Genomic DNA, 24,630 nt, shown 5'->3' with positions numbered 1-24,630 from the left:
TTTATAATAATATTTATAATAAAAAATCATTAAGAAATCTCTTTAGTCTCTAAAAATAAGGATTGTTTAGTTGTGATACTATCAAATAATAGAATATAAACAGACATTAAAGATTTAAATGTGGAATTACATTTGCAATGTAGGCAGATTTTTTATGTTGCAACGAAATAGAAAACAGATTATGATACTATAAAATACAATCATATGTTTGCATAAATACATCTATCTTTCTATCTATCTACAAAATGGAGGAAAAATCTAAAAGGGTATATACCAAATGTTAACGGTGGTTATTTCAGAATGGTGGCAATATGAGTTGTAACTATATTCAGTTTTGCTTCTGTGTGTTCAACTCTGTGAGCATCCATTGTTTGTGTAACAGAAGTAAAAAGGGAATTTTAGAAATTCTGTGTGCGTTTCCTTCATTCTTTTCGTGTTGGCAAGTTACTTGTAGATGCTCTGTGTTCTAACGTTTAAGTGTATGCATGTTGAAGAGGAAAAAATACTAAAGTGCTTTCTGGTCCTCAATTCCACTGAAAAAGGGAGTTTAACAATATATGATCAAGTAGAATAAATAAGTAAAATTGCAGGAATTTCATCGAGTAATATAAACAGTAAATAAAACTTCATCAGGAGATTGGGAATGACAAAGGGTCCAATCTGGGAAAGTTGGATTTTCCAAGTGTCTATAGAAGGTGACTTAATCCAGGTAATGTTTATCTGGCTAGTTTTATCAAATAGAAAAGTGTTTTATGGCAAACTGTTCCACTTTTCAGATTAGATTTCTCCCTTATTTGTTGTCTTATCCATTGTTATGTGACAAGTTGAGACTTTATATGGAATAAGTAAGCACAGAATTACTACTGCAACCAAAAAGCAGAGAAAAAAGTTTTACTTAACTGTAGCAACAAGAAACCTCTTCTAATTTCCACAGATTTAAAACCTGCTGTAGAATTTGCTAAGTTGGCATTAGCTGACCCTCACATATTTCTGTGTAGATTTAGCTCAAGTCTGTTGGAAACATTTTCTTCATAGCAGCCACATAGCTTTGAAGGGGAGGAAAGGCTTTGATCAATAAGAACCTTGACAAGTATGGTTTTAAAGCCTCCTGACTACTCCAAGGTGTTCAAAGAAATGTTATTTAGGGTCATCCCAAAGTCATGCTGCCAAAATTTCACAGAGTGCCTTAGGAAAGTATAGGTGTCCAAGAAATATTTCTTTTCTTGTCTTGCCCCTCACCTGATATCTTTCAGCAAGATTCTATATGTGGACTACCAGAGAGTTCTCATGTTTCCACATCTTAGTCTTGGGAGCAAATAAAAATCCAATGTGGAAAACAGAAATGGGAGAAGGCCTGGTAGTACCTTACTCAGCTTTTAGTCAATAAAACTGGGGTTTTTCCAATGGACAGCTAAAATCCTGCCTTAGAAATTTCTATGAAGCACTTATGGGATGTGAGTTGTTTTTCTTTCTTTTTCCCCATTCGGTTTATTCTCCATGCTATTAAAAATTCAGCAAAAGTAATTTGACAAAATCATAATTATATTAAAGCAAGTTAATTCTTTAAACCAACATTTGTTATAGTCTTATAAAGACTTTGTTTTAGAAAATAGAAACACAATAAAAATTATCCATCCTCTTCCTGTCCACAGATGCTCACTTTTAATATTTTTATGTTTTTTAATCTATGTGTCTTTATATAATAGCAGTTTTATAAATTGAGGTCCAATTTGAATATTGTTTTGCAACTAGATCTTTTATTTATTTATTTTTTAAAAAGATTTTATTTATTTATTTGACAGACAGAAATCACAAGTAGGCAGAGAGGCAGGCAGAGAGAGAGGAGGAAGCAGACTCCCCGTGGAGCAGAGAGCCTGATGTGGGGCTCAACCCCAGGAGCCAAAGGCAGAGGCTTTAACCTGCTGAGCCACCCAGGCGCCCCACAACTAGATTTTTTCATTTTAAATAAAAGCTATGAATATTTAAAACATTCCTCAGACCCCTGAGTTGCTTAATTAGTTAAGAATCCAACTCTTGGGTTTGACTCAGGTCATGATTTCAGGACTGTGAGATTGAGCCCTGTATCAGACTCCATGCTGGGTATAGAGCCTGCTTAAGTTTTTCTCTCTCCCACTCCTTCTGTCCCTTCCCCCACAAAACAAAACAAAACAAAACAAAACAAAACAAAACAAAACAAAACACACAAACAATTTCTGGAATATTCTTTGAGAGAAAAAGAAAGCTACATAGTATTTCTCCCCCCCCAAAAAATGTTTATTGAAAAACCAAGGGGGTATGATGCTGTATCCTTTTTCAGAAAAGCCTCTTATACAAATGGAGGGTGTGGACACCACCTTCCACTTGAGCTAAGGATGTTCTCTTCTCAAACAGAATTCATCATGGCTTGGTCTTGGGTCAAACTCTTGCAACCAATGTCCTGGCAGGAGTGCTGGATGCTAGTGGTCCTGGGTTAGCAAGTCCAGCCAATACTTGTCATCTTTATGAGTATCAATAGCTGTTCCACTATCAGCTGCTTCTTGGTGTCTTTGGAAGCCATTAGGTAACCCTGGTTCTTCTTCAGGTCTGTCTGGGCAATGGTGGCTACTATTTCATCATCTTCATTTACAATGGGTAACTTTCCCTTCTTGTTGCACTGCGGAATTTTTTTGCTTCCTTCAATGTGATGCTTGCAGGGGTTACCACCCAGTATTTCATCTTCATCATGATCACTTCCAAAAACCAGCCATGCTCCTCCTCCTCGAAAATATCAACTCCCCATCCAGCCTGTGTTGGTGTTTGAAGCCATGCCAGGCTTTGGCTTCAAACACATCCTGAACTTGATTTTCAGGACTGAGAACTCAGAGTCTGGGATGAATCCCTGCTCATATTTCTTCACTTTTGTAACTTCATTGGTTTGGACCTCAGGTGTACAGTTGTGATGGATAAGCCAATACCTCCTGTAAAGACCTTTGCAATGGCCATGCCAGTCTCTGTGACTGTTGGGGTCTTCAGAATGATGTTTGTTTGTTTGTTTGTTTTTAATTTTAAAGTTTGTTTTTTTTTTAATCTCATTTTATTTTTAAGTTGCACCCAACATAGGGCTCAAACTCAGGACCCCAGGATCAAGAGTTGCATGCTTTACTGACGGAGCCAGTCATGTGCCCCAGGAGTGATGTTTTTGATCAGAGCAGAGGTCAGGTCCACCTGGTCTACAGTAAGTCAGTGTACTCAGCAAGAATATGAAAATAATTGTAAGGGATGCCATCCCCACAGCTGAACAGCTAATGTTCCATGACCCCATTTTTGGGACATAGATGTGCCCTTGCTATATCAGGTAGTGGGTCATGGCCAGTATGCAGCAAAGCCATATGTATCTGAAGACCTGACTGCAGAGCAATATTTCTTAATTTATGCAAATCTCCTATTCTACAAATACGTGAAGAAGAAATCAGTGATCTAGGCGCTGTGAAGATAGAGTGGCTAGTAAGATATAGTCTCTGATTTCAGTCAGCTTGTTTTCTCCTAGTAAAAGGGCCAGAGATGAGTAAATGGAAGTGAAAATGCCTATCATGAGCCATGTAAGAAGGGAGTAAATCTAGGCCATCTTCATGGAGTGTCAGGGGGTAAGACAGCACCTCTGGTTTGGAGGGTCAGAGGAGGGTGATATAATGGTCAGTATGATGATAGAATTCTTCTTACACTACGTCGTTATGGTCAAATTCAAGTGAGCTAACACTTATTAACTGCCTGAAATAGTGCCTCTCCTGTACTAAGTGCTCAGAAGGTTCCACTCTTATTAGTGTTGTTGTTATTGTCAATACTGTAATTGTGTGGCAACTGATAGAAAACACTGGCTATGGTACCATTTATTTGAGCCCTCTTCCATCTTCAGCCCTAAATTCAATAGGCCATGCATTTTCCATAGAAAATGGTCTTTGAAACACAGCTACTATGTCCACTGATATCAAGAAGTCAAGCTGGCTGCCATCTATTAGGCCCTGGTTAACATTTCCCCTCCAATTTTCATTTGCCTAAAATGATCCAAGGAGCCATAAACTTGAGGAGAGTATTTAATTACTTCAACAAAATAGGACCATGGTCCTCCATGCTGGTTTAATAACTGCATTTCCATGCTTTTGGAATCTCTTACAAGTGACATTTATTTCCTTTTGTTCTTTTTCCCACACTGTTAATATGTATTTATCTTATTTCAGTCTCTATAGCCTTGAAACAAGTACTTATTAATCAGAAGCCATTTAAAAGCTGATATGCCATGCTCTACATTGAGAAAACTAAAATAACACCAAGGAGCCAAGTACACATAGGTGCTTTTCCTCTTAATTAAAAGCTGCTTTGGGGGCGCCTGGGTGGCTCAGTGGGTTAAAGCCTCTGCCTTCAGCTCAGGTCATGATCCCAGGGTCCTGGGATCGAGCCCCATATCGTGCTCTCCGCTCAGCGGGGAGCCTGCTCCCCCACACTTTGCCTGCCTCTCTGCCTACTTGTGATTTCTGTCTGTCAAATAAATAAGTAAAATCTTTAAAAAAAAAAAAGCTGCTTTGTACATATAATTCCTTTCCTATCATTTTATGTGGAAGTATTCAATTAGATTCAGTGAAGATAGGGTAATTATAAATATACTAAAACTTCATAACAGTCTTCTTTTAGGGATTTAACTCAGTGATAGATGACAGGTTAATATATCATGACTAGGTGTTCACTAATGGACTTCTGGGAGTTTATAGAAGGGAATCTCTGTGTGTAGAAACCATGGTTTCTCTTCCTGACTTGGAGCGCTAAGGACCCCTAACAAATTCACTACCTTGAGAAACATCTCTATGCCATTGTCTTGATTGGCTTTTAATCTTCCTTCAGGCTTTGATATGCATCTTGGAGATGCATTGATTCATGATGCAACATTAATTCTAAAAATTGTAGTCTGTAATAAGTTAGTGGTCGGGAAAAAGGGCTTCCCGGAGGGGCGGAAACCATCCCCTATAAATACAAAAATAGGGAAACAGAGCTAGAAGAGCTTATAAAAAGTAATGTAAGTTGGCCTGATTTCTAGATAACACACTGTTTGACAATAAAAATCCTGGCTACAAGAGGGGAAGCAGTCTGGGCATTCTACCATAAGACCCCCAGAGCCAAATACTTCCATTCCCTTAGGTAGTCTCTCCCCCAAAGTTGTGGGGACTCTTTGGAGGCAAATATGTGGGTTTTTAATAAACACCCTGGGGGGCAGACCCTGCATAAGTCTTAGAAGTCATTTCAGTAATTCCACCCCTTACATCCCCCCCCCCCCCCCACACACACACAGAAAGAGAGTGAGCTTCAGCTGTGGGCACCTTGATAGGTTCTTTGCTGGACTGAAGCAAACTGGGTGGTAATAGGTAGCTTAGAGGGAATGTGAGCAGGCCAAGGACTCCTACAGCATCCTAATACAAATCTTCATATTGTTAAAACAGTAGAAGAAAGAAGAATAGATGTCTTCTGGGCCAGCTTTCTATTTTACAAAAGCAATCCAGTGAGGAAAGATCTGCTCTATGATGTATAATATTAGTGCCTGAAATGGAAGATGAACTCAATTTTTCTCATCTTTGGTCTGGTATATTTCCATTATATCAGGCTGATTAAAAGACAAACATTACTCAAAGCAGATTCCCCCCTACCCCGAAAATGGTTTTCTTCACTTCACAATAACCTCTTTACATTAAAGACCCTCCCTTATGAGAAAATAACAATAAAAATGTGCAATAAAAACGAACTAGATAAAATGAGAGAACCAGGATCTATTTTAGGAAAAACTGATGCCCATTCTCCTATGAGGTCTAGGAAGGGGGTGCATTTCACTGAGCAGAGATGGTGTTCAGGGTTAGACCCCTAAATGGGGGCCAGTAAATAATGTCCAACAATGCTGCCTTTGCCTTTTTCTGGATGCAAACGTTTCCTTTGTGTCTGTACTAATAAAAATTAGAAGTTGTATGATGAAACCAAAAGTCAGCAAAGGCTTAGCAAAAATTTTCTTCTACATGTAAGGGATCAATGATTATACTCCATTTCTGGCTGATATACTTAGCAAATACCCCAACCATCATCCCTTTGGTATGATTCAACAGTGATTGTTAAAATGTCTATACTGCCTAGAGCAATCTATACTTTCAATGCCATCCTGATCAAAATTCCATTGGCATTTTTCAAAGATCTGGAACAAACAATACTAAAATTTCTGTGGAACCAGAAGAGACCCCAAATTGCTAAGGAAATGTTGAAAAAGAAAAACAAAACTGGGGGCATAATGTTGCCTCATTTTAAGCTTTACTACAAAGCTGTGATTACCAAGACAACATGGTACTGGCACAAAAACAGATACAGACCAGTGGAACAGAGTAGAGGTCCCAGATATAGACCCTCAACTCTATGGTCAAATAATCTTTGAAAAAGCAAGAAAAAAACATACAGTGGAAAAAAGACAGTCTCTTCAATAAATGGTGCTGGGAAAACTGGACAACTATGTGTAGAAGAATGAAACTTGACCATTCTCTTACACCATACCCAAAGATAAACTCGAAATGGATAAAAGACCTCAATGTGAGGCAGACATCTATCAAAATCCTAGAGGAGAACATAGACAGTAACCTCTACAACATCAGCCACAGCAACTTCTTTCAAGATATGTCTCCAAAGGCAAAGGAAACAAAAATGGACATGAACTTTTGGGACTCCATCAAAATCAAAAGCTTCTATACAGCAAAGGAAACAGTCAATGAAACAAAGAGGCAAACCATGGAATGGGAGAAGATATTCACAAATGACACTACAGACAAAGGGCTGATATATAAGATGTATAAAGATCTCCTCAAACTCAACATTAAAAAAATACAGATAATCATGTCAAAAAATGGGCAGAAGACATGAACAGACAGGTCTCCAATGAAGACATACAAATAGCTAACAGACATATGAAAAAAATGTTCATCATCTTTAGCAGTCAGGGAGATTCAAATCAAAACCACATTAAGATACCACCTTATGCCAGTCAGAATGGTCAAAATTAACAAGACAGTAAACAACAAGTGTTGGAGAGGATGTGGAGAAAAGAGAACCCTTACACTGTTGGTGGGAATGCAAGTTGATGCAGCCACTTTGGAAAACAGTATGGAGATTCATTAAGAAATGAAAAAGAGAGCTTCCTTATGACCTTTTATTGCACTACTGGGTATTTACCCCAAAGATACAGATGTAGTGAAAAGAAGGGCCATCTGTACCCCAATGTTCATAGCAGCAATGGCCACAGTTGCTTGGTTCTGTGGAAAGAACCAAGATGCCCTTCAACAGACGAATGGATAAGAAAGATGTGGTCCATATATACAATGGCGTATTATGCCTCTATCAGAAAGGATGAATACCCAACTTTTGTATCAACACAGATGGGACTGGAAGAGGTTATGCTGAGTACAATAAGTCAAGCAGAGAGAGTCAATTATCATATGGTTTCACTTATTTGTGGAACATAAGGAATAACATGGAGGACATTGGGAGATGGAGAGGAGAAGTGAGTTGGGGGAAATTGGAGGGGAAGACAAACCATGAGAGACTGTGGAGTCTGAGAAACAAACTGGGGGGTTTTGGAGGGGAGGAAGGTGAGCCTGATGGTGGGTATTAAGGAGGGCACATTTTGCATAGAGAACTGGGTGTGGTGCATAAACAATGAATTCTGGAACACTGAAAAGAAATAAAATGAAAATTAAAAGTTCCAGAAATTAACAAAATTCAAAGCCAAGACGTCAGTTAAATTAATTTCTAGTGAACTCTGTAACAGGGAATGCTCAAAAGAGGCTATATAGTACTGTGGAGTCTGATTTGTTTTCTGGACCTTACACCTATTTGAATGTCTTATTTCTTTCCCCAAATTTAGAAAGTATAATATGGTGCTAGACTCACCAAGATGACTTAACTACCTAAAAAATTTTAGCAGCATAGATTTGAAGTCATAAACATTAAAATAGCAGGAAGTGGCTTTCTATAAAGTTCAGAATCATAGCAACAAATTTCCCTCTCACATCTTATCAAGTCCCAGGCACCTGCCCATGAAATTGGCAACAGAAAGATATTCTACACTGCCAATTACAGGTTTCTCGTCACCTTGCCAACTTGCTTTGTCTTCACAACCTGGCAAAATGTGGCTATTGGCAGGAAAGTGAATATTTGAAAATGATTACAGTATATAGGGATTTTTGGTTCCATAATGTCTAATTGAGTAATTTAAAAACCATTTTAGCACTAGGGATAGATTTTCTTTCTATTTTATAACATGTCACATGCCCTGTAATTTGAGCCCTTTGGTCACTAGTCCCTCAAAGAAAGAACTAGAATGGGGTACTCAATGAAGTTTATCTGTAACAAGGTTGATTTAGTGAAATATTAATGACCTCTGTACTTTGGAATTACATGGTCAAAATCTTCCCTCTAGCTAACCTGAGACATCCAACTGCCAACTGTTGCAGAGGAAGGGGACAGAAAGCCACACTTTTCTAAATATCTTGGCCATTTCTGGAACCAGATCTTCCATAAAGTGTAAAGAAAGTACTCAGCCTTCTATGGCAGCTGCACCATTTAGCTTATTGCCTAGGGTAAGAGAATATTGCAAATAGGAAATGGGAAGGCCAAATCCAGTTATTCTGGTTTGCAAAGGTTGTGAAGGGATGAAAGGCTGTAAAAAAACAGGATGGGGGTGGGAGTGGGGAATGTAAGCAACCCAAAGAGACACCAGTGTGTTAGGTGAGGGAAACACCAAAAACAGGGGGTTGTTTTTTAAAATAAAAGTTCACATCAAGGAGTCCAGAAGATGATCATGTCATATGATCATCAACCATATCAAGCCACAGCAAGGTAAAATGAAAAGTATTGAAGTCTCAGCTTTCCTATGGGTTGGTTCTTCTATGGCTAGAGATCCTCAAAGGGTGACAGCACTATCATCATCACCTTGGAATGTGTTAGAGATGCAAATTCTTGGACCCCACTCCAGAGCTACGGAATCAGGAACTCTGAGAGTGGGACTCAGCTGCCTGTGTTTTGACAAGTCCTCCACATGTTTCTTGAGGACCACTATCCTTTGGCCTGATCTGAGAGTCAGGAATTTTCACAGATCCCCAAAGACAGATGTTCAAGCTGAAGTCAAGTGTCTCTGCCTTAGGGCCTACCCAGGTGAGAACCAAGGGGCCTGTCATATAGAACACCTAGGCCAAGGGCTGTCTGGTGGATATGAAGGTATTCAGAGGCCTTTGTGACAGCACTTAGAAGAGAAGAGAGGTTGAGACCATCAGGGAATGCAGCTGAACCTACACCCAGCTGAGGGAGATCAGCCTGCCTACTTTATATGCAAATAGCAATAGGTCATACATCACACAAGCTACCAGACAAGGGACATCTCCTTAGAAAGATACCTGAGGAAGCAGAAGACCTACAGGAATGAAAGCACTGCTGCTCTCTCCAACCATGAAGTCCTACTGGTGATAACTCTCCCAACTCATTCCCCAAATACCCAAATACCATCTTGGAAAAGGGCAATGGAACTGAGAGAAAAGAAGACCGTGTACAGCTGTCTTATCTGAAAAGACATAATTCTTTCCAAAAATACCATTTAGGATATTCAGAGATATGATAAAGGGCTCAACTTTGAAGGACCAAATATTTATACTGGAAGGAAACTGATGAATTGTAAAAATCTGAACCTTTATTAATTGGCACGTCTGAGTTGTTCCCATTTCTTATGGGAATCAGGCTTACAGGGAAGCTTAGGCCAGTGCTGGAGAATAAATAAACTGTGTGTCTGAAAGCAAGATGCATACCTTTGTAACTATGCAGTGCACTTTTGTAGTACAGTCCTTGCATTCTTGCTACCCAAATGCTCTCTGGAAATCAAAATATTTCAGTATAGAAATGATAGGATGAAATAATTTAAAAAGAATCATAAAATTGTGAGAACTGCTCATGACATTTTTACAGTTTGCCCTTGGCAAATTCTCCTCCATCGTTGCTTTCTTATAGATAAACCATCAAACAGCTTTGGGTGGAGGGAGTTTGGCAACACCAGAATGGTGGACAAATTGGGAAGGGTCAGGCAGGAATTCCGTATTCAGAGATTCAATTGAGCAGAATGAATATGATGGGCCTAAAATAAATGAATATAAAATAAAACACAAGGCAAGAAAACAATAGGTTTCTTTGTTACTGGGATTAGTCAGTTTGCCCTGGATTTTTCAATTACTTCAATGTCAAAAGCATGATCTTGGAAAATCATACCAATGTACCTCAACTGAGAAATATTAAAAGCTCTTTAGAAATGTTTCCAGGCAGTATGTTTAAATATTTATGAACAATTTCTATAAATGACTGCTGGCCAGTTGTAATAATTAAGTGTATTCAGATGATAGAATAATCTTCCCATCACTTGAAAAATGTGCTGAGTATGTAATTCTCCTCCTGAAACAGCCTCTGCTCAGTGTGCTGACCTGCTTTTACTTTCTGGAAAGATTAGCTTTTATTTTTAGTTAAATTTTTAAAAATAACTTTTTTGTTGAAGTATCATTTTTATATAAATTAAATTCACAAATCTTTATGTATAACTCAGTAAACTTTTACATATGTATACATCCATCTGAACTCCATCGAGATCAAGATATTTCTAGCGCTCCGGAAGGTCCCTTGTCCTCTTCTAAGGAAATAACTCCACCCTAAGCTAACTATTGTTCTGATTTCTATTACTGTGGATTATTTTTTTCTTTTTCTGGGCTGATGTAAATGGGATAAAATGTAAATGGGACTGATGTAAATGGGATAAAAAGTTATTTCATGGGATAATATGATGGTAATGATGTTTTCATGATTGGGTTCTTTCACTCAAAATTATGTCTTTATGATTCATCATTCATTGTTGCTTTTGATACTAGTCTCTTTTTGTTGCTGTGTAGGACTATATCTTAATTTTCTTTTCATGGACATTGGGTCACTTCTAGTTCTTAACTCTTACTAATGAAATGGCCATGATCATCTTGTATAGGTCTTTTGATTAACATAAGCATCAGTTTCTCTTGGACGTAAACCAAGGAGTGGAACAGCTGTATCAAAGGATATATGCTTAGTTAGCTTTAATAGTCACTGATGGATTTTCAAAACGATTGCACCAGTTTATACTCTATCCAAAAGACTGACTTTTTAAGTGAGAGAACATACATGGTGTGCTTTCAAGACAGACCTTGCTCAACACTGGCTTCCTTTGGTTGGTTTGTCCATGGTTACTTAGGTGGGCTTAAGCGCTCTAGAGAAGGTTCTTTTTACTTGTCTGATTCATTTTCAAATTCAGCTATGTATTTATCCATCAGGAAAAGATGGCTCATAAAGGAAACATTTTAATATATGGGGCCAGCTTCTTTAACCCCAAATAATATATTTCATTTTAAACCTTTATTATTTTTTTCATGTTTAAAAGTATATATGGAGCACTGGGTGTGGTGAAGAAATAATGAATACTGTTTTTCTGAAAATAAATAAATTAATTTAATTTTTTAAAAAAGTATATATGGAAAATGGGGGAGGCTATGCATGTGCTCAGGTGAGCGTTCTATGGGAAATCCCTGTACCTTCCCCTCAATTTAGCTGTGAACCTAAAACCATTTTAAAAGACATAAACTCTAAAAAAAAAAAAAAAAAAAAACAAATGTACTCACTGCAGAAAAACTAGAAAACACAAGAGAGTGTACACAAGAGGATAAAGACCCCTAATCTGACTGTGAATTTTCTGACTATATGCTTCCAGAACTTAAACATGGAAGAGTTCTAGCTATATGAAAATCGTTTCTTTGCAAAGGTTTTGTAACTTGTGTTTTTACTTTTTGTTTGTTTCTTTGGTTTTGTTTAACAGATTCATAGAATCCTCACACAACAATAATTATAAATATGCATACATAAATAACATAATTGATTTAACTATTCCCCTATTGATGAATGTTTATATTGATGCTTTCTCTTTTAAAAGCAATGACATAGTAAGCATCTTTATGTATACATCTTGTGCACATGTTAAATTATTTTCCTTAGGATAAATTCCCAAAGTTTTATTCCTAAGTTAAAAGAAATGCATATATTCAACTTTAATACAGATTTAACAAAATGCTGTACCAAGACACATCTCCAGCTATAAAGGAATGCAATTCCCAAACTCCCAAGTACTTGGCTGCAGCATTTTTTTCAATCATCATTTTACTGACCTTAAATAATGCCCATTTTTATTAATACTTACTTAACTACAAATAAGATTTAAAATAGTTCCGTAATTCTGTTCACCATTTGAAGTTATCATTTTGTAAATTACTTGTTTGCCTTATTAGTCCATATTACTTTTGCTATATAAAATTTTTGTATGTAGAAAATCTTTTAACTTGTCTGCCACATTTGTTTTAAATATTTTCCTTTTTTATTTTTAGTAAATTGGTATTTTCATTACCCAACTCTTTATACTCTCCAGTTGAATGTTGTGATTTTTTTCTCACATATTCTTCACAATTCTTATTAAAATCAGTCCTAATGTATTTTACATGATTGATGCTAATTTGAGTTGAATTATTTTGATTATATTACTTTATTCAGTATGGCATACACTACTTGTTAAACTATTGTTGATTATTAACATATATGAAAGCAATTGGCACTAATTTATTTCTGTGACCAGCACTCTCCCCAATAGTTATTTTTTTTATTTTATTTTTTTTTAAGATTTTATTTATTTATTTGACAGAGAGAAATCACAAGTAGATGGAGAGGCAGGCAGAGAGAGAGAGAGGGAAGCAGGCTCCCTGCCGAGCAGAGAGCCCGATGCGGGACTCGATCCCAGGACCCCGAGATCATGACCTGTGCCGAAGGCAGCGGCTTAACCCACTGAGCCACCCAGGCGCCCTACCCCTAATAGTTATTTTTAATTCATACACATTTTCAGTTGATCCTCTCGGTTTTCCCAGTCAGATAATCAAGTTATATGCAAATTATGATAATTTTCTTATTTTCTCTCTTTTTTAAAAAGATTGTATTTATTCATTTTCCAGAGGGAGAGAAAGTACAAGCAGAAAGAGCAGCAGGCAGAGTGAGAGGGAGAAGCAGGCTCTCTGCTGAGCCAGGAGCCAGACCGTGGGATCTGGGACCTGAGCAGAAGGCAGATGCTTAACAAACTGGAGACACCCAGGCGTCCCAACTTTCTTATTTTCAACATTTATAGTGTTTATTTTGTTCAATTTGGAAGAGTGGAATGCTTTCAGAACATTAGAAAATGATAATGAAAAAAGGAAAAATGTCTTTTTTTATTTAACTTAATTTATTTCACTCTTGATCTCAATGATGGCATTAGATTTGAGTTTTCATATTTTTCCAAAGTCATATTAAGAAAATATCTTATTTTTTTATTTTTAAAAAACTTTTTGTCAGACATAGATAATAACTTCTACCTAAAACATATAAACACCTCTTGATATGGTCATATGACTCTTTAAGTAAATGGTAAGTTGATTTATATTCATACAGCTGAACTTCTTTTGTATTTAAAATATAAACTCTACTTTGTCATGAAGCATTTTTCTTTTTATTTACCCTGGGATTAAATTGCTAATGTTTGGTTGAGAAGTTTAGACTTTATATTTGTAAGATTATATGTCCACAGTTTTGCTTGGTAATCCTCTTAGGTTTTTCTATCAGAGTTATGCTTACTTGATAAAATAAATATGGTCGCATCCATTCTTTTCTTTATTCTGTGAAATATTTTCAATGGTAAGTGTCATTTCTATTTTCTTCCACTAATACCTGCATTACACATTATTATAAACCAGGTACTGTACTGGGTATTGGAGATATACACATGAGTAATAAAGATATGTGGCTTTGAGAAGAACTTACAGTGGAATGGGTTCCTTAAAAGTTTGAAAAAATTAGCCTGGCCCCATTTTGGGGGAAGCGGAGGAGAGTGGATGCAATTTTTGACACATTTTCTTTTTTTTTTTTCCATTTTAATGGCTATATCTCAGTTTTCTACGTTTCTCATTTATATTTTCTGGGAAAATTATTCCTCTCAAGGAGAGCTTGGTAGTGTCTTTTAAAAATTAATCTATCTATGGTTATATCTCAGCTCCTAATTTGTATGTTTCAGTTTTCTCTCTTTCTCTTTCCTTTGAATTCAAGTGATGTTACTTGTGTGTGTGTGCATGTGTGTGTATAATATAAAGCAAGGAACAAATTACGCTCCTATTACCACAGTTGCATCACATTATCAATAATTTGTCAACTCTGAGAGGCAATACACTGAAGATGATAGGTTTTTTGGAGATCCCTGTGCTTTGTGACCTTGGGCAAAGAGTTTAGTTCTTGCCTGGGAATCAGTTCCCTAATCTATTACTTGAGAAGAATATTAATTTCTTAAGACCAGGAACCATGTTTTTTTTAATCTGCCCCAGGACCTGGGACAGTGACTTACGTGGCAGGCTTTCAATAACAATTTGTTGAATTGAGTTCTCTGCTGAAGGGCAGAGAGCTTGATGAGATGATTCTTGAGGAACATTCCAGGTCTAAGAGCTATGATACTGTATTAGAGGAACAATTACTGTATGAGAAAGAAAGTATGGTCAAAGAGTTAAAGACATCACAGAAATATATAGACTAACTGGGTTTTCCTTCTTATGCAACATCCAGCAACATTATCATCCACTCTCAATTTAATCATTAACAAACTACACTGTTGGGAAAATAATGAATTATTTCATTCTGAACATTATAGAGCCAATGCTTTTATCCATCACTTTATAAAGGAAAAATGAAAGTTTAACCATATCATTACAAATAAATAACAAGTTGTTTCATATCCATGCTTAAACCAATGGATTTTCTGGAATCAGTATTCTTTTGTTAGCTGGTTTTCCTAAAGCCCAGCCTACAGTGTGTGTCTAAGTAGGTAATTCATATGATTTTGAAAAAGAGATACAGGAAAAAAAGATCTCATACTTCAATACATACGTGGTTCTCTATTGGGCATTAACTTGAAAGTGAACTTGACAAGTTATGAAAGTAAGACATACCTCTGTATTATTCTCTCTTACTAACACACTGACCCATGGCTATATTTATGTTTTTTGTTTTCCCTCTTGGAACATTTTCTTCCATATGAAGGTTGTATTTCCAAGAGTAATGCTTAGTGAACTTACTTTAAAATTTTCATTTATTTTAGCTATGAATGGTAAATATTTTCTCCCACAATGAATACACAATGAATTCACACACAGTGAATAACTGTATATCATCAACACTAGATTTGGGGCAAGATGTGCCACATCCAAATCTCATGTAAGCAATCTCTCACTAAAAATTCCATGGGAATATAATCATATTGAAAAAATGAATTATTATAACCTTATAAAGAATGTTGGTCATATTAAGTAACATTTCTTAAGTCTATAGATTTTTGAAGGATCTTATGAATTTGTTATATAAGCAAGATCAAGAAAAGCAAGATCATCCAATTTAACTTACTGAATGATCATATTTAATTTTTAAACTTATTGTTATTTTGATGAATTTTATTAATAGAGACTCTAATAGTAAAAGGACTTCTACTTTAGACCCAAGCCCACTTTACCTTTTAAGATGGCAGGGTAATTCGTGACTAATCTAATACTGTTTTCATCAGGATATTTTTCTCTCTGAAACTAAGGCAGTTTTCTCTTTGAAGCAAAATAAATGCCTATGATTATCTATATGTCTTATTTGATGAAACACAATAAAGACATTCTGCAGATCTCTTCTAACGTCCCTTCAAGCAAACAGAGATAAAGAACATACATTGACTGAACTCCAGGCAAAAGTGATGACAACATTATCAAAAGCATTAAGGCAAAAACTCACCTTGGTTCTCAATATCCCATCCTGTGAAAAGAGGAAGAGCTATGTAATACGTAGGGTCTCTTCCAGTTCAGGTATTCGGTGATGGGCTAATTTGTTTCTTTGAACTCTCCTAATTGGTGTTCGTACTTGGAGCCATTGTTGGGAAAAGAAGGCAAACTCTAACCTGAATGACAAGGTAGATATTTGAATGTCAAGTTAGGATATTTGAGGAAAACAGCACTAGATTGATGGTGCAGTATGTATGTGTCACCATTCCATGAGGTTTTGGGCTCTCAGCTTCGTTCAGAATTGATGGTTAGAAGTATTTACGTATGGCAGGAAATTGAAGAAGCATAAATCAGAAAGAGTTGGTGGACTCTGAGTTCCTGATTTTCATTATGTGGAGGAGCATGAAAGGCACTTTAAGTCTGTCTGAGAACTTCCACTCACTTTCTTTAAATGACAATGAACACGGATAGACTTCAGTGATTTTCCTGAATACCAAGGCAAGCAGAATTGTTCCCAAGGAATAATATCTGCAGAAACCTCCTTCTGAAGCCCTGACACGTCCCCCTTTTCCAAGTAATCCACATTATGACAGCACTTTGGCGTGAAAGTGAGTTTTCCATTTCGTTTCTTGTTATATTGAAGCTATTTGATAAATGGCATACATGCCACAAAATGATGTATACAAATGCTGTGATGTTTGACAGAAAGCAATTTTAAAGCTTTTACTTTTGCATTTCATATACTTATAGTCCAAGTTTGCTTGGGAAGTGGCTGGGATATCACACCATATGTGTGTCAATATAACCTTGAGCGTACATTTCATGTGGGAAGGAAGTGTAAGTGTGTATTCTTGTTGCAAACCAAACCAAACAAAGAAACATCAATCGTGTATTCATCTCCTATAGGATATCAAACTTCATTATGCACTTTGGATTTAGACCAGTAATTAATCTTGCATGCTTTTCAAAAATAGGATGGATTTTAAGCATCTCACTGACACCTTTCATAAAATAACGATGGCAGGTATGATAGGCAGTTTATACTTTGATCTTGCTTGACTACGATCTTTCCAAAATGGAGCTCTGAAGATCATCAACTTTAAAAAATGTTGACAAGGTACATGAGTTTCCACCTTGTGCTACCACACACTTTTCTTATATTTTTGCTCTTTCACTTGTCAAATTTAACCTTCCCTAGAACCTTAGGAAGAGAAAAATACTTAGTTACTCTTAAAAAAAATTATATTAGGGAAAAGATGACAGAAAACCATAAATAACACTAATTGTCAGTGTTAGTTGCAGGTCAATAAATTTATGATCATGGTATTTCGCTTGCACGTTTAGTGTGACAGTGTCATGTTTTCTTTTCTGTTATTCTCTTTCCCAATTTAAACAATAAAGAAGAAAAAATGTGGTGAGATTAATAGGAAACACACACGCGCGCGCGCGCACACACACACACACACACACACACAAATTCAGGAATTTTGGGGACTCTGTGTCAAACTAAAGAATCATTCTTTGTTGGTGTTCCAGACACAAAATAAGGTACTGTTTTTTGCTGTGTAAATTCTCAGAGCACTGTTGAATTATTGGTGGGCAACAGGAAAGCCACTGACCACGATGGAGAAAACTAGGGAGGTCTCTACACCTCTGACATATTTCATACAATGTAGAAAAGATCTCATGTGGCAAAAAGGAAAGTGCATGAGGCACTTTACCATGAGGGAAAATGCAGCTATGCCCAATACTACCTCTGCCACTTGGGGGTTGTGTCATCTTGATTAAACAACTTTGGCTTTCCTGAGCTTTCATTCCCTCCTTTGTAAAACTGCCATGGATCTACCCAGTACATGGAGTGGTTAAGATTTAAACTGAAAAAATGTAAATGTTGTGTCAGACTTAACCAGTCCTCAAATATTATTCCTTTTCCATATTTTCCAGTTATTACTTGTAGAAATTTTGCCAACAGAAGTTTTTAAGCAGTGCATGGTAACTGAGGTCTTCCACTATCAAAAGCTACCAAAAGGAACCAGGATTTAACAATGAGTAAAATTAGTCTTTCTTTTTTGCAGCACGATAGCTGATACTTATATGAGTATTGTTTAATTTAATCATTTAATCACTTCATGGCAGGAGTTAAACAGATAGCCCTAATAGCATATACTGACCATTTGTTGATAATTTTTCATTATTAAAAAGATACATGTTGGGGTACCTGGGTGGCTCAGTTGGTTAAGCATCTGGCTTTAGCTCAAGTTGTGATCTCAGGGTCCTGGGACCAAATTTCACATCAGTCTCCCTGCTCAACGGGGAGTCCGCTTCTCCCTCTGCCTGCTGCTGCCCCCTGCTCATGCTTGCTTTCTCTGTCTCTCCCTCTCTCCCTCAAATAAATAAATAAAAATCTTTTTTTTTTTTTAAAGATACATGTTAATTTTAGAAGAAGAAACCAAAATAGAAAGAATTTTTTTAACTTCAGTTCCACAGTCCAAAGACCCATTTTGGCACTCTTTCTTTATCATGCCATTGATTTGATTTCTCTTCATTTCTGGAAGTGAGCTCCAAATCAAAATAAGATTATTTCCCCTTGGCATACAAGGCTTTGGCTAGAATATAAATTTTGTGTGAATAATAGAATGTTAAATCATCTCTCTCCTGAGCTTGTGAGCCATCCAAATGCTTTGGTTTTCATGCTTATAAAAGACATGAAAATATTGAAAAATTAGATTTTACCATTAACTCAAGTGTTGGTCCTGCCAGTCATTAGGTATTAATATATCAAACTTCAATGTGAAGAAAGCCAGCATTACTACCATTAAAGGACCTGTACTCTTTACAAAATGGCCTCTAAGTACACTTTTTAGAAAGTTTACAAGGTGGTTATGGTGTTCCATCAAACCTCAAGTCAAATTTAGAAAGGACTGGAATAATTTTGAATTTGAAACATAATTATTTACTTACACCTAACAACCAACATAAAAAATACCATAATTAATGAAAGAGTCTTTGCATAGTGACTTCAGGAAAACTATGGATTCCAAATATAAATTGCTTCCTGGTCCCTCCCTATGGAACCAAAATTAAAGAGGGAGCAATATCTATTTTACTTTTAGTGGTTTTTTTGTTCCTTTTAAAGAGTAGATGCATCTGGGTGATTTTGAAAAATTGTCCATTCTCATATGGACCATAGCATTTCTTGTTTCTTCACACTTTTATTAATAGCATTTGGGTTTTACATGTCCATGTGATTTTTATAGCTTATTTCCTTTCTCTTATGGATGAGCAGTGCATGCTCATTATAAATTATGCAGAAAACATAGAGATTATAAGGAGGAAAATAAAAATAATCTTATCACCAGATGTAATAGCTATCATCATATTAAAATGTCCCTACATTTTCTGGTTTTGACTTTTTTTCATGTTTTTACATAGGTGAGTTCATATTAATATACAGCTGTATAATAAGATATTGTCACTCTGCCCTTTAACATATATTTCTCTATCTATTGAATATGCATTAAAAACATTAATTTTAATTAGTGAATATCATGGTATAAGCATTTTATTTAAACATTCTTTAATTTTTTAAGTGTTAGACTATTCCACTCCTTGTCTTCCTCCTATTTTTTAACATTATAAGTAATATGGCAATAAGCATCTATGCACATTAACCTTTTTTCCTAAGTTTCAGATTTCTCCTTTTTTAATATATTTCTGAAAATTACTAAGCCAACAGGGCATAAATGTTTTAAAATGCATTGGATTCCAAAAAGATGATACCTGGTCACTCTCCTTTGAGCATTTTGCAATCACCTTTTTTTTTTTTTTTTTTAACTGCCAGACTTGTTTTGAGACCTGTGGTATTGCTCCACCCCTTTCTCTAGTTAAGGGTCCTTGAATGGATTGAATGACCTCACCATCAGCTTTTCTTGGTTTTTCAATAAAGGGATAAGGAAAGAGTGGGAGGCACATTGACATGACAGACCAAGAAGAGAGACAAGAAGTCAACATTGAAAAAAGATAAATGAAGTGGTTGACTTCTCAATTAAAAGAAAAACAACTTACCTCATTTGAATCATTGAGGATAAAACAGAATTTCCTAAACTTCCAAGGGAATTTTGTTGGTAGAAAAGAGAACCCAAACCATTTACTTCAAAGGCCTTTTAAAGCTCTCTTACACGCCCTTCCCCAGAATCAGAAGTGTCTTGCTTTCATGTTTCTACTTTGATGTTTCTCTGTGGCCAGAGTTTATTCATTTTCACTGACGTATGCTATTATTATATGAATATACCACAGCTTATTTATCCATTCTGTTTGATGGACTTTGGAGTTATTTGGAATTGTGCTGAATGGAAATTTTTGTGTACTTTTTTTAAGTGAATGTATATATATATATATCTTTTGGGAGGCACATATGTAGAAGTTTAATTATTGGATTTTAAGAGATACAAAAATTTTGCTTGAGTAGCCACTTGCAAACACTTGTCAAAGAAATTGTACCAGTATATACACTTCCACCAATAACATAAGAGTTTCAGATGTTCTGCATATTCACCAGCATCTGCTATTTACTTGTCTTTTTAATTTTACCCATCCTGTTGGGTATATTATGATATTGACCTATGATTGCACTTTGTACTTTCTTTCATTCTTTTTTTTTTTTAAGATTTTATTTATTTATTTATTTGACAGACAGAGATCACAAGTAGGCAGAGAGACAGGCAGAGAGAGAGGGGGAAGCAGGCTCCCCGCTGAGCAGAGAGCCCGATGGGGGGCTCAATCCCAGGACCTGAGAACATGACCTGAGCTGAAGGCAGAGGCTTTAACCCACTGAGCCACCCAGATGCCCCCACTTTGTACTTTCTTAATGATTAATGAAGTTCTTCACCATTATGTATGTTTACTGGATACTTTGAAATCTTTTGTAATATATTTGTTGACATCTTCTGATTATTTTTTCTAAGTGTCTGACTTTGCCTTACTGATTTGTAGGAGCTTTTTATATATTCTGGAAATAAGTCTTCTTTTGGTATGTGTACTACAGTTATCTTTCCTTGTTGTGTGTCTTGTTCTTTTACATTCTTAATGCTATCTTTTGATAAATATAATTTCATAATTTTAATATATCCAAATTTATCAATTTTCATTTGTAGTTAATACTTTTTGTGTCTTACTGAAGAGATCTTTGTTTCCCCCAAGTTCATAAAGATATTCTCTGTGTTTCATTTTAAAAGTTTATTGTCTCACTTTTCACATTAAGATCTTCAATACATGTGGATTTTTTAAATGATGTGAAGTAGGTGTCCAGTTTACTGTTTTATATATCTAATTGACCCAATGTCACTTACTGAACTGCACAGTTACCTTTTTCATTTATCAGTTGACCACATATATGGCAGACCTGAGCTTTAGATGATCACTCTGTATATAAGGTAGAAAATGGAGTGGAAGGGGAGAAAGAATGGAAATTGGAAGAACAGGGAGGTGGCTTCTATAACAGTACAGATAAAAATGGAGGTGACTTGAGTTAGGAAGATAGCAAGAGAGATGCCAAGGGACAGGTTAATTTGACAGATGTTTTCAAAGTTGATATATAAGTATTAAATGTAGAATGACACAGAGGAGTGTGAAAAGGAGAGCAATAAAAAATTACTTTCATGTTTCTGGCTGAAACATCAAGCTAATGGTAATGCCATTCATTGAGATGAAAGAAAATTTGATTTGCAAGATTTCACATTGATTTTTCAAGAACTTACATATTCCATGCTAAAAAGTTCTTCTACCTCCACCAATAACTTATAAAATTATGACCCTTTCATCATAACTAAATAAACTAAGAGAGGGTTGAAATGGTTAAATCAAGGACTATTAAATGTATCATTTGTTTTCAAGGATGGCAAGAAAAAAAAAACAAAAGTTATTATTATTTGTTAAGTAGAAACCATCTTATGTAGTAGATAAGGATTCAATGAGCCTGATCTTTAGCAAATACTGGTTTCCATACCAAGACCAAACATCAACTTCAGCACAGCACTGACTCCCAAATTCTTTGTGTCTTCTAAAACCACAGTTCAAAGTCTCTTGGAGTGATGTAATTACAAATTGAAACATATCCATCCCTTTCTATGTCAATTGAACCCTGGAGAGCTACTCTCCCGAAGTACCCTGCTACATGTATCAAGGTCTATGGAGGCTTTTCCATCCATGCTTGAACCAAGGATTATTACAACAGTTCATTTCCCGGTGGTGTTCTGTGAGGTGAAAAGTACATTAAGAAATGGTGGGTTGAGAGTAATAATAACATTAATAATTGATATGTCTGCAGTTCATTTAATCTTTGAATTCCACAGCTCAGTTGTCATATCATATTATCTAAATTTCAAACAGACAACCTTCACCCTGATTAGCACATTAAGGTAAAGATGGAGCTTGGAAAAACCTGAGATGGTTTATTATTCACTTGCATGTCCTATAAGCAGAACTTCACAGGCAGGCTGAGACTGGGTTTCAGGTTCGGGAGGCAGGCTTCTTTCCATCAGCATTGGGACAGTAAGGTGTGGCTTTCCAATCCTGAGTATTCTACTCTGGGGTTGAGCGATATCTAAGGCCGGACCCTACAGTTCTGCAGTGTGGGCATGAGAGACCTCTGGCTCCTGCTGCTCTGCCCATTGGGTGCAGAATTCCCCAACGAGATGATCTGCTAACAGCAAGCCACGCTGTTGTCTATGGACAAGAAATCTTTGGTGTGGTCGGATGAGTTCTTTCACATGATCAAGGAAAGACGTAGGCATCCCAAAGCCAGGGAGTAGAGAGTGAGTGGTGGTGATAAGCAGAAAAGCCTGGATGAGGGCTTCTGATGGGCTCTGCTCCAGGCAGCAGCCCTGCATCTCTGTTGTTGATTCTTCTGTCAGTTTGTTTTGATGAATGTTTTTAGTGCAGCCCAAGCTAGCTGCCAAGTAACTGCTTTAATAATGTGTGTATTTAGAGCTTCGTCATATTGATATTCTTGATAAAAAAAATTTTGGGGTGCCTGGGTGGCTCAGTGGGTTAAAGCCTCTGCCTTCGGCTCAGGTCACGATCTCAGGGCCCTCGGATCAATCCCCACATTGGGATCTCTGCTCGGCGGGGATCCTGCTTCCTTCCCTCTCTCTCTCTGCCTGACTTTCTGCCTGCTTGTATGTCTGTCAAATAAATAAATAAAATAAAATAAAAAGTTTTGATCAGAATCTAAAACCATTTGCATCATCACAACAAGATGACATTACATTTTTTTAATGAAAGAAAATGAGCTCCTTGGTTATTTCAATATACTGTCAACTGTTGTCACTTTGAATGGTTGAAAGTATTTTAATTTTCCTGCCACTTGTTTGTGCAAACAAGTTTTCTCTTTCAGGTAAACTCAAGAATTGAAGGAGATCATTATTAGAAGATCTTGATAAAGGATTCATATTAGTCATTTTTATCATAAGATTTGATGTGAAAAATTATGTTCATACACACTGCTATGGGTTGACTTGTGTCCCCCAACAACATATCTTGAAGAGTGGACCCAAGGAAATGAGGCATTCACAGTGGCCACCAACTATGGCTACCTGCTCAAATGACTGTCTTTACCTTCACAGAGTGATCCACCAATCTCAGAGTGCCACCTGGGTGCATCTCTAGCCTAAGAGCTCTTATTGAATCATTCTAGTATCAGTCCTTGTTGTGATTAAAGTGTGAGCAAACATAAGGTTTAGCTCTCGATTCCAAGGATCTTTTGAGAATTGACAAATACTCATTTGTCTCATCTTCAATTAACCATAATTAATATTCACCTAAAAATTCCCCTGGGGAAAACAGCCCTGTATTGAGCATTGAGTCTATACAATGGGGGGAGCAGTTCAGCATGGGGAGAGAACTCTCTTTCTTAGCCTGGTTTTGATTTGACACATTGAGTAAATGGTCAGTGTAGTGGAAATGATTTGACACATTGTGTAAATGGTCAGTGTAGTGGGGAACCAGAGTTAGGGATTTTTTTTTTTATATTGTTTCTTCACTTTTTCTTCAACTATTAAATTCAAAGTCTTATTCACTCATTAGTTGAGTAATTAAATTATTTTATGTTATCATCTTCTTCCAGGGTTTTCTTCTACCTCCTGATCTCAAAGTTGAGTCTTCTTTTCAGCTACTTAGACTTCCAGACCATGGCTCACTTTCTCTATCAGATTTTCTTGTTTCTTTTCCCAGCCCACAGAAGGGCCATGGAACAAACTCAAATAATAGTTGCTTGCAATTTCATTACTGGGAAGATAGGTCCTATTGCATAATGATATCATCCAAATGGCCTTGGCTACTTCTCTGCAGCCTCTTTGCAGCCCACTCTCTTATTGGGTCCCTCCCACCAAAGCTGCTCTGGACCATCCTGATGCCCAAGCCACTAGATTCTCTTTCTTCAGCCCTTAAATATTAGGGGATGATCTAATAGAAAGCTTTAAATGTATGTTTGAGATTTTGAATTTCTGAGAATACTTAGAGTTCATGACCCTATTTCACATAGAGGACAAAAAACAACCAATGTAATTTGCTCTGTCTTTCCTTTTAATTACCCCATCCTAGATTGAACTATCCCTGCATTTCTTCTCTGAGCCCGCTGAGGTGCTGGGAGGAGGAAATTTAGCTCTCTCATTTTTGTAAAGTTAATTTTTCTGGTGATCTGAATTGTGCCCCA

At 36.5% G+C, this 24,630-nt stretch overlaps 1 pseudogene; it reads right to left on the bottom strand.

Annotated features, from left to right (window-relative positions):
* Positions 1–2,456: 2,456 nt before the first annotated feature.
* Positions 2,457–23,579, bottom strand: LOC132010479 (inosine-5'-monophosphate dehydrogenase 2-like; annotated as a pseudogene).
* Between the last annotated feature and the right edge of the window lie 1,051 nt (positions 23,580–24,630).

This window comes from Mustela nigripes, chromosome 2, assembly GCF_022355385.1.
Source record: "Mustela nigripes isolate SB6536 chromosome 2, MUSNIG.SB6536, whole genome shotgun sequence".
Lineage (NCBI taxonomy): Eukaryota > Metazoa > Chordata > Mammalia > Carnivora > Mustelidae > Mustela > Mustela nigripes.
Note: the sequence above shows the minus strand (reverse complement) of the source record. Positions and strands in the feature narration are given on the sequence as shown.